Source organism: Somniosus microcephalus, chromosome 4 (assembly GCF_052327205.1).
Source record: "Somniosus microcephalus isolate GS21.2 chromosome 4, FLI_Smic_1.0, whole genome shotgun sequence".
NCBI classification, from domain to species: domain Eukaryota; kingdom Metazoa; phylum Chordata; class Chondrichthyes; order Squaliformes; family Somniosidae; genus Somniosus; species Somniosus microcephalus.
In genome coordinates this window covers 247146386-247158120 of record NC_140990.1, presented here as the reverse complement: position 1 = coordinate 247158120, position 11735 = coordinate 247146386, and the positions used below count along the sequence as shown (strand labels likewise).

The 11735-nt window shown below is 43.6% G+C and overlaps 1 long non-coding RNA gene across 1 annotated transcript; it reads right to left on the bottom strand.

Annotated features, from left to right (window-relative positions):
* Window positions 1-984: 984 nt before the first annotated feature.
* On the bottom strand, window positions 985-11272 carry LOC147120342 (uncharacterized). Its single transcript, XR_015078176.1, has 2 exons — window positions 10035-11272; window positions 985-2882 (listed from the first exon to the last, which is right to left on the bottom strand). It is a non-coding gene; the product is annotated as an uncharacterized LOC147120342 (long non-coding RNA).
* Between the last annotated feature and the right edge of the window lie 463 nt (window positions 11273-11735).

Sequence of the window (11735 nt, the reverse complement as noted above, 5' to 3'; positions counted from 1 at the left end):
TCTTCCTCACTGTTTACTACATTTCTGAGTTTTATGTCTTCTGCAAACTTTGAAATTATGCGCAGGTCCAGGCCATTAAAATATATCAAAGCGAGCAATGGTCCTAATATCAACCTCTAGGGAACACCACTGTATACTTCCCTCCAGTCTGAAAAACAACCGTTCGCCACTATTCTCTGCTTTCTCTTAGTCAATTTTGTATCCGCGCTGCCACTGTCCCATTAATCCCATGCCCCGAAAATCCAACTTCCTTGTCCTTTCCCTGTAACCTTTTATATTCTTCCTTTTCACATACTTATCCAATTTCCTTTTAAATAAGGTTATTTTTTTCTGTCTCAATTGCCACTTGTGGTGGGGCATTCTATATTCTGGATGAAAACATTTCTATTTTTTCTCTTCATTTTTGTAGTGATAATCCCATGTTTATCCCCCGTTCGTTACCAATTCACCAACCAGTGGCAAAAAAACCCCAAAAACAATCATGCACAAAGCTATGCAAAATATCAAGTTGGAAGGCCCAGCTGAACAACGCATGCTCCAGAAAGGAGAACAACTCAAGCCTCGGACTTCTGAGAGAAGGTAGGTCTTTCAGGGTAAAACATCAGATTTCCCACATGACTTGAGCAATTTTATGGGCCTGTTTATTTTTTTTTGCAAATGATTTAAGTTTTATATGTGTATAGACTAGGTTTACCTGTATAGAGTAACAGGTGGATGAGGAATCAACATGGTAGCTGAAAGATACAAAGCTAGGTGGGAAAGTAAGCTTTGAGGACACAAAGAGCCTGCAAAGGTATACAGACAGGTTAAGTGAGTGGGTAGTAAGGTGGCAGATGGAGTATAATGTAAGGAAATGTGAGGTAGGAAGAATAGAAAAACAGAATATTTTTTAAATGGTGAGAAACTATTAAATGTTGGTGTTCAAAGAGATTTAGGTGTCCTCGTACAGGAAACACAAAGTTAGCATGCAGGTATAGCAAGCAATTAGGAAGACAAATGGCATGTTGGCCTTTATTGCAAGGGGTTTGGAGTACAAGAGTAAGGAAGTCTTACTACAATTGTATTTCTCTTCTTAGGCAGTCCCTCGGAACCGAGGACGACTTGCTTCCACATTAAAAATGAGTTTGTAGGTGACTGATGAGTCCAATGCGGGACCTACAGTCTCTGTCACAGGTGAGGCAGACGGTGGTTGAAGGGGCGGGTGGGTGGGGTGTTTGGGTTGACATGCGCTCCTTGCGCTTGGCTTCTGCTTGCTCCCGGCGAAGAGACTCGAGGTGTTCAGCGCCTTCCCAGATGCTTCTCCTCCACTTTGTGCGGTCTTGAGCCAGGAATTCCCAGGTGTCGATGGGGATGTTACACTTTTTCAAGGAGGCTTTGAGGGTGTCCTTGAAGCGTTTCCTCTGCCCACCTGGGGCTCTCTTGCCGTGCCGGAGCTCTGAGTAGAGCGCTTGTTTTGGGAGTCTCGTATCGGGCATGGTGACCCTTCCATCGGAGCTGATTGAGCGTGGTCAAAGCTTTGATGCTGGGGATGTTGGCCTAAGCAAGAACACTGACGTTGGTGCGCCTATCCTGCCAATGGATTTGCAGGATCTTGCGGAGGCAGCGTTGGTGGTGCCTCTCCAGTGCTTTGAGGTGCCTGCTGTACATGGTCCATGTCTCTGAGGCATACAGCAGGGCGGGTATCACTGCTGCTCTGTAGACCATGAGCTTAGTGCCAGGTTTTGAGGTACTGGTCTTCAAACACTCTCTTCGTCAGGCGACCGAGGGCTGCACTGGCACACTGAAGGCAGTGTTGGACTTCGTCGTCGACGTCTGCCCTTGTTGACAGTAGGCTCCCGAGCTATGGAAAGTGGTCCACGTTGTCCAAGGCCTTGTCGTGGATTTTGATAATCGGGGGGCAGTACTGTGTGGTGGGGGCAGGTTGGTAGAGGACCTTTGTCTTACGGATGTTTAGTGCAAGGCCTATGCTCTCGTACGCTTCGGTGAAGGTGTTGACGATTATTTTTGAGTTCGACCTCCGAGTGAGCGCAGACGCAAGCGTCGTCTGCATACTGTAATTTGACGGCAGAGGATGGGACGACCTTGGATCTGGAATGGAGGTGACAGAGGTTGAACAGTTTCCCGTTTGTTCTGTAAATTAGCTCCACTCCAGTGGGGAGCTTACTGAGGGCGAGATGGAGCTTTGGTGAGACCACATCTGGAGTACTGTGCAGTTTTGGTCTCCTTATCTGGAAAATGGCATACATGCCTTCGAGGCGGTGCAACTAGATTGATCCCTGGGATGAGAGGGTTGTCCTATGAGGAGAGATTGAGTAGATTGGGCCTATACTCTCTGGAGTTTAGAAGAATGAGAGGTGATCTCATTGAAACATACAAGATTCTGAGGGGGATTGAGAGGGTAGATGCTGAGAGATTGTTTCCCCTGGCTGGAGAGTCTAGAACTCGGGGGCATTGTCTCAGGATAAGGGGATGGCCACTTAAGACTGAAATGAGGAGGAATTTCTTCACTCAGAGGGTTGTGAATCTTTGGAATTCTCTACCCCAAAGGGCTATGAATGCTCAGACATTAAGTATATTCAAGGCTGAGGTAGATAGATTTTTGGAGTTATGGGGAACCAAGGGATATGGGGATCGGGTGGGAAAGTGGAGTTGAGGTCGAAGATCAGCCATGATCTTACTGAACGGCAGAGCAGGCTCGAAGGACCGTATGGCCTACGCCTGCTCCTAATTCTTGTTCTTATGTTAAGAAATTAGAAAACAAATTTCAGCAATTTGACTGGTTTGTTGAGCTGCAGTTGCTGGTTCCAAAATGGTAGCTTTGAAAATATTTGAGCAATTTGATTGGTTTTATATAGTTTGCTGCTCAGTGATTGGCAATTCTCCTGTGTGTGAAAAAATCAGCATGATTAACAGAGAGTAGTTTATCTGAACCAATCACATGCATCTGTACAAAAGCTAAATACTGCAGATGCTGGAAATCTGAAAAAAACCAGAAAATGCTGCAAATACTCAGCATGTCAGGCAGCATCTGTGGAGAATGTTTCAATCAATGACCTTTCATTAGAACGATGCTGCCTGACCTGCTGAATATTTCCACCATTTTCTGTTTTTATTATGTGCATCTGTGACACTTTCAAATGTGATGCATATTACTCACCCCGAAGACATGCATTAGATGCCAGATTTGTATTTTTATAGATTACTGAGCTGCAGTGTTTGTTGTATTTGTTTATTATATATTATTGTCGTTCTCCTCATAATATTACTACAAGAAACGTTGTGATATCCGGCACCGACGGGACCGGCGTATTGCCGATCTATCAAAACTGCCGGACATACAAAGTTAATGTTGAAGCATACGGAGGTTTTCATCTCCATATCTGACAACAAACACTGTTGCTTAGCAACAGCTTCTAAAGAGTCGGCTGCAGCTGCAAGCGTCTCTAGCTGAAGCTGTTGCTATAGCTACAGACCTTGCAGTGACTGACTGGGGAAAAATAAAGAACGAGAACTAAAAAAACTTATAGAAAACGGCTCCTGATTTTTGCCGTTAGATCGAGTATTCTGGACATACAACCTCTGGATAAACCAAAGTTTCCTGTAGTAGGTATCCAGTGGCATTTCCCATGGATAGTGCGGGACACAGGTCAGGAACAAAAGCGGAAGTCAAGCAAGGAATGCAACACAAGGCCAAGGTGCAGAGTAGTCTAGCTAATTGGAACTGGAGTGGGAATGAAGTGTGACATGAGGCCCGAGTTGAAGCGTGGTTGGAGCAGGGCCAGTATAATTGTATTTGGTTATTGGAAGTGCCAATATCCAGGACCTGAGCTGGGTGAAGATGGTTCCTGGTGCTAAAATTATGAGTGAAGGTCTTTCCTGAGCCTGATTCTATGAGTAGCATTTGCAGAGTGTGGTAGTTGGTTCTGCACAACATATAGCATATTTGCACGATTACTGTACTACTACAAAGTTTTCCTAAGTTTTAGTGTTGTCAGTCCTTTTCCATGGCCAGACATGGGATCGGGGAAGAGGAAGGAGGCAAGGCTTATGAACAGCAATTCCTGGCATGCTCTGTAAATAATTAGATTTGCTGTCAATTAAGAATAAAATCTTGGTGAGTTATCCAGTTCCCCTATGGCAAAGAGTGTTGTTCATTAGACTCAGAAAGGGTCTTCATTCTGGGAGTTTAAGCTCAAAGAGGGCTTGGAGAAGGAAAATGGTGCATTCTCCTGGTGTAGTCTACTACCAAAGAAAGCCTATGTTGAGTAATAGCTGTAGGAAGGGCAGAACTTAAGTTCAAATGCCGAAAGGAAACATTATTATAGAGAGTTCAAACATTGAAAAATAACTATGTTTAATTATTTTTCTTATACATTTGTTAGAATTCTTTGCTGGGAATTTCCTTTGAGGCTCTCCCGATCAGCCGGTGTAACTTCAGTGTAAAAAGCCCGTTTATGCGTCTATCCGGGGTTTCCGCTAAACTTATGGTGGCCGAATGGGAGAACGCTTGAGGAAATTCCTAGCCCTTATTTTTAGTCTGTCCTCGGGTTACTGACAAAGCTCGATGGCAGTCAAAAGCATTTTAAATGATTTCATTGATTTCTCTTTTCCTTGCTAGTTGTTTTATTGAAAATGGTTTGTTGACCGCTGACTATCGAATGGGATGTTTTGTACCCATTTACTATTTATTCAGTTGTAAGTTCCCTACCCGTTCAATTGCGGTTTGTTACTGTTCGATGAATAAATTTCAGCTAATCAGGTGCAACTGTCTGCATGAGACAAAGTGTGCTTTTCCAGTGCAAGTATGACATTTTGATATGTGACAAGATATGTGCTAGCTTCAAGATTTTTCTTTATTCCAGCAAATTTTGCTTACAGGTATCTGACAATATATGGTTTCTAAGGACAGCAGCATAGTATATAATCCACAATGTACTATTCTGCAGCCTTGCCCCTTTAAGGTCAGAAGAACTACTTTTGTGAATCTCTGGCTCCTCTCCAAGGACAGAAAGTCCAGCAGGAACTAATCAGCTTCTCTCTCTCTCCCTCCATCTGTGTCATCTTTCTGTTTCCCTCCATCTAACATCTCTTTTCAGACCAAGCTTTCTCTGTACTTTTGCCCAACACCTGCGATCCAGCAACTAATATATCTGTTCCCATGGAACAGACAGGCTGGAAGAACCAGAGGAAGCTGCAGAAATTTTTTTTAAATGGTCAGTATGGCGAAAGGGCAGCAGGATCAGGAACAATGGGGGAAGCACAGTACAGACAGCGAAGATTGTTATAGCATAAGGTCAAAAGAAGCACTGATCATGTTGAGGAGCCTATAGGCATAGGAGTCTGATTTTTGGGTTCCAGCTGATAAACCACAATAGTTACCCCCGAAAAGATGAATTCCAAACTTCAGGTTCAACCCTAAAAACCTTTAAATCAAACATTATCAAGCCGAATGAAAATAATTCTCCCTCGCTATAAATGTGATGACAACTCATCAATTGCACACACTTCTCATTTGCAGAGAACAGATGTCGTAGATTCAATAGATTTATTTCGTTCATCTTTTGCTGAGCATAATCAGCATGAAGTTTTTTAAAGTATTAACAGCTTATTTTATTTTTGACGCCAAAAAAGCATGCATTTGGTCACAGCTTTTACTTTTACTTGAATTCAAGAAATCAAATCTGAATGTCAGCAGGCCCATTCTTAAGCATGCTAGATGCTTATGGAAGAATTTTTTCCCCAAACTCCGCCTGAATTCCAGCATGTTCACTATTTTAAAGTTGAGACACCACAAATTAGACTGGAGCACAAATTTTTATTTAGAGTTTATTCATGTTCATTAAAAAAACATTTCTTTGACATTGTCTTCCTTCTACATCAAGGCTTGCTAACAACTCTTAGACTAGGAAGGGATAGTTTCCAGGTTTTTAATTTGTCCACATGTCCTATTAGATTTTTAAAAAAATGAAAATATTTAAAGTTAAGTAAAATGTTTCATGGAATGGTTACATCACAGAAGGAGGCCATTCGGCCCATCGAGCCCATGCCAGCTCTCTGCACTTCCCACTAGTCCCACTCCCCTGCCCTTTCCCAGTAGCCCTGCAAATTCTTTTCCTTCAGGTACTTATCCAATTCCCTTTTGAAAGCCATGATCGAGTCTGCCTCCACCACCCTTTCAAGCAATGCATTCCAGATCCTAACCATTTGCTAAGTAAAAAAGTTTTTCCTCATGTCGCCTTTGGTTCTTTTGCCAATCACCTTAAATCTGGTAGATTTATAAAACTAAAGCCTTCACAAAAACAGCTTAAAGTTTTGTACAATTTCGTGATTTTACATGCTACTTTCAGCCCAGGATTTCATGTTGTGGCAAATAAAAGTATGCTACTGTAAACAAAAGCAAGTTTTTTGCTTGTGCTAATTTTAGCCTTTCCTCTACGGCACCACAGCTTGCTTCCAAGAATGGCCTCCTATACTTCATCTAAGTGACTATTCCCCATGTGTGCGCCTAGACAGTGGGAATCGACAGACTATTTGACTGGAGAGATATTAGATAAGTCTGATCATGTTCTCACCAAGCATCCATCAAGCACTTTCAAGGATAAGTCACTGGATAGCAACCAAAGAAAGGAAGACAGACTTGCACTTGTGTAGCATTTTATCACATCGTTTAGAAACATTTGAAAGCACCTCAGAGTGGCCCGGAATTTGTGGTCGGGATGACAGTGAACTGGCAGCTTTCGTCGTCATTCCACTTTTGAAACTGACTGCAACTTTGGAAATTCTGAAGTTGCGGTCTGTCAGTGAGAGCTCCGAAACAGGCTGCGTTGGGCTGTGCCGCCCCTCCCCCCAAACAAATACTCAGTGCACTTGCCTCCTCCATAAAATACATTTCTCATATAGCTTAACTTTAAAAAGACAATCACGTGCACAAACCATACATCTAGTAGTTATTGGGATGGAATATACGGCGGATAATAATGGCTAACTAACAGTGTTCGCCATTATTACCCCTTTGAAACTGACCGCAACTTCAGGATGTAGCGCAGTCATTCACTGCTCAGACACTGGCTGTGCTGTGGACCACACACCTCCCCACCGCAACTTCCCCCCCCCATATAGCCGGCAGTCAGTGAAACTGTTGAAAACTTGGGTTTTTTCCACTGTTAAATACCCCATTAAATGCTAGGCCTTGTTGGATTAGGTGTAACTGGAGTTCTAGCAGCGTATTGACTGCTAAACAAACGTTATGGCTCTGAAAAACTAACTTTAATTTTGTGGAGTGTCAAATTTCTCCATGATAAAAATTACAATTTTTAAGCAACTTCTCAAAAAAAAGTATATATTTTTAAAGTTTGTTTGTATTTATTTCAGGTTCTACCTTATCCCCATGTGAGAGCCTCAATCTTTGTTTTGCTCTCTGAAGCATTTTTAAAAAGTAGGGATAAAAGCAGATTCTCATTTCCTTTTTCCCCGTCTGAGAATTCTGCAAAGTGATTGGCTGCTGAGACAGGTTGTTGACGTCACAGCAGATCACATTAGGAATTCCCCATTATACAGTACTGCACTGAAATCACTTGCGTGTTGGAAAAGGCAAACTTCTCACCACAGAGATCGCGTGGGCAGCTTTCTTCAGGGCCAGCAGCCAATGCCTTTGCTTCGCCACTGACCGCAAATTCCGGGCCAATATGGCGCGTATTTTTTGTCAACTACTAAGCTTACAACCTGAATTGAATCAAGATAAATCAACTGCATGCATAACAGGTACATTTAGCAATAATGCAGTAATTTTTAAAATTATATAAAAGACAAACACTTTGGTGAATCATCTGTCATTGCTTTAGACAACTCCAAAGCTTTTGACAAAATCTGGCACCATGCACTTCTAAATTGGTTACCATCATATGGCCTCCCATCAAAGATATGTTTATGGTTGTCTAGTTTCCTCTCAAATCACCATCTGTGCTGTGGTTGATTACTCATCCTCTGACTCCTTTCCATTAAAGCAAGAGTTCCCAGGGCTATGTTCTCTCTCCTATTCAGTTCCACCTTCAGATCAATGACTTCCACTCCTCATCCAACCCTATCCATGGTTTGTATGATGATTTGATTCTACATTCATCAACTTTCCTTAGAGTGTGCACACTCAGTGCTTGCCACCAGTCCTCTTGCAGTCCAACAGCTGACTCCTTATGATATGATCTCCTCCAAGGCCTTCAAAGGAGCAACAAAAATAGTTTTTCAATTCTTCAACAATAGTTTCCTCATGTCTCTGACAAGTATAGTTTACAGCTACCACATCTTTACCTTTGATGCCTCCACCCATTGTCCTTATTCATCTATGGACATTCTTGACTGCACTCTTCTGACCTCAAACAGAAGTCCCAACATCCCTTTAACTGTAGAAACCTGCTTCCTCTTTCATGCCAAACATTTACTTTTCCTTCAACAGCACTTAACCTACAAAGCCCAAATACATCCAAGACTTCAATACTGCTCTCATATTTGGAGAGTTTCCTCTATCACCTCTCCCACACTTCTGGGCAGGGCAAAAGAGGCTTTCTCTCTCTGTCACAAGCTTTTTATTTTTTTTGTATTATGGTTCCAGCCCAGTGTTGCTCCAAACCTTCCTTCCTTGTTCCTGCTAAGCTCCAAATGCATCGTTCTACAAACTCTTCTTCCTCTTGTCTCTATCTTTAATATGTTGTACTGCCTCCGGCTCTTACTCATTCTTTCCAAGGCTCTCAGAACTGTGGAGCTCTTTACTTATCCCTCTGTCTTTCCTTCCTTCTACAATCTACAAGTTTTAAAGACCAAGCTTGGCATCACCCAACCAGTTTCTGATTGACCTTTTTCCAAACTTGGTGGTGGTGTCCTGCACTATGGACCTTTGCCCTACACCCAAGCTTCTCAATAAACAAAACAAAGACTTAACTTTTGGATTTTTGAAACTGTACAATATTAAAAACTACAAAAACAGCATTTATACTTCCTAAGCTAGGTGGGAAAGTAAGCGGTGAGGAGGACACAAAGAGCCTGCAAAGGTATACAGACAGGTTAAGTGAGTGGGCAATAAAGTGGCAGATGGAATATAATGTGGGGAAATGTGAGATCATTCACTTTGGTAGGAAGAACAGAAAAACAGAATATTTTTTTAAATGGTGAGAAACTATTAAATGTTGGTGTTCAAAGAGATTTAAGTGTTCTCGTAGAGGAAACACAAAGTTAGCATGCAGATACCGCAAGCAATTAGGAAGGCAAATGGCATGTTGGCCTTTATTGCAAGGGGTTTAGAATACAAGGGTAAGGAAGTCGAACTACAATTGTATCGGACTTGTGGGACCGCACCTGGAGTATTGTGCAGTTTTGGTCTCCTTATCTGAGGAATCTGGCGGAGCAGGCTCGAGGAGCCATATGCCCTACTCCTGCCTCTAATTCTTATGTTCTTAGGGCATATGAAATATTCACCATTGGACTCTGAAATTGAATTCCCTCACGCGCTCAAACCAGTTATAACATTAACAGCGATTCTTTTGCTTTGAGGTGCAGGATTTTACCTCGAATATTGATAATCAATACACACAGTGAATTTTGGTTTAACTAGTTGTATTAATTGCGTTGATTAACAACACCTTTCTATGACTGTCTAGCTCGCTGTACAATGCAACAATACTGATGACAGGGATACTAACAGTCTGCTTCCTAGGAAACGAGATACAGGCCGTTCAACTCATACAAATGTGTCTGTAATATAACACCATGATCAAAAATCAGAGACACGCTCATCAGCACCGTTTGTGCAACTCTCAAATTCACTGAATGGGAGTGAGCTCGACTCCAGTTGGAAGCAGCGCGAATCCCACCCCAGGACCCAGCGGTCGGGGAGCGTCGCCATATTAACAAACAAGCTCTGCGAACACACCCACCGCAACACCCGCTCACCGCGATTACACCCGTGACCAGAACTCATTTTGAAATAATTATCACAAGAAGCATGGGGCGCCTGGCTTACCGTTTAACGCTGTTTACAAACTTACCACAAGGGCTAATTCTTGCTGACGGCCAATCGCACAAGATCGGGCCAAAGATCGCGAGAACTCAGCGCAACAAACCCCTCCCCCCGCGTCACGCAGCGTCGCCAGCTCAGGGTGGGCGGGGTTTACGCGTCATTCGATGTTGGTATTCTTTACAAAAGCGAAATACCGCGGATGCTGGAAATCTGAAATAAAAACAGAAAATGTTGGAAATACTCAGCGGGTCAGGCAACATCTGTGGAGAGAGGAACAAAGTTAACGTTTCAGGTCGATGACCCTTCGTCAGAACTGGAAAAAGTTGGAGCAATTGTAGGGGCAGGGGAGGAGAGGAAAGAACAAAAGGGAAGGTCTGTCATTGGGTGGAAGGCAGGAGAGATTAAGAGACAAAAGGGATGATGGTGCAAGGCAAAAGGAGATGGTAATGGGACAAGTTAAGAAACAAAAGATGACTCTGGCTGAAGTGTAAATGGCAATGGCAGAATGATCGACAGTTGCCATGTAAGAGAGAGGGGGAAAAAATGATAGGGGCAGAAGTTATGGTCTGAAATTGTTGAACTCTATGTGGAGTCCAGAAGGCTGTAAAGTGCCTAATCAAAAGATGAGGTGCTGTTCCCCAAGGATTCCCCTCTACTGTGGTTGACATGGCCCTTGACCGTGTCCGTTCTATTTCCCGCACTTCTGCTCTCACCCCTTCCTTACCGGAACCACGATAGAGTTCCCCTTGTCCTCATCTGTCACCCGACCAGCCTCCACATTCAACTGATCATCCTCCGCCATTTCCAGCGTGATCCCACCACCAAATCTTCCCCTCACCTCCCCTTTCAGCATTCCGAAGGGACCGCTCCCTCCGCGACACCCTAGTCCACTCCTCTATCACCCCCAACACCCCTTCCCCCGGCACCTTCACGTGCAAGTGCAGGAGATGCAACACCTGCCCTTTCACCTCCTCCCCACTGACTAGGGCCCCAACCACTCCTTCCAGGTGAAACAGCGATTTACTTGTACTTGCAATTTCGTATACTGTATTCGCTGTTCACGATGTGGTCTCCTCTACAGTGGGGAGACCAAACACAGATTGGGTGACCCTGAACTTCCGGTCGCCTGTCACTTTAATTCTCCGCTCCACTCCCACTCTGACCTCGGCCTCTTACACTGTTCCAATGAAGCTCAATGTAAGCTCGAGGAACAGCACCTCATCTTTCGATCAGGCACTTTACAGCCTTCTGGACTCAACATCGAGTTCGACAATTTCAGACCATAACCTCGGCCCCTATAATTTCCCCCCCCCCCCCCCCCTCTCCCTCTCCCTCACATGGCAGCTGTCGATCATTCTGCCATTGCCATTTACACTTTGTCGAGTCATCTTTTGTTTCTTAACTTGTCCCATTACCATCTCCTTTTGCCTTACACCATCATCCCTTTTGTCTCTTAATCCCTCCTGCCTTCCATCCTATCCCAGACCTTCCCTTTTGTTCTTTCCTCCCCTCTCCCTGCCCCTACACTTGCTTAAAAACCTGCTACATCTCCAACTTTTTCCAGTTCTGACGAAGGGTCATCAACCTGAAATGTTAGCTCTGTTCCTCTCTTCACAGATGCTGCCTGACCTGCTGAGTATTTCCAGCATTTTCTGTTGATGTTGTTTAGCCAGTAGTTCAGGTATCCTGCAAGAGTGCTTTGAAATATAGGGTGTGTTATGTTTTTGAC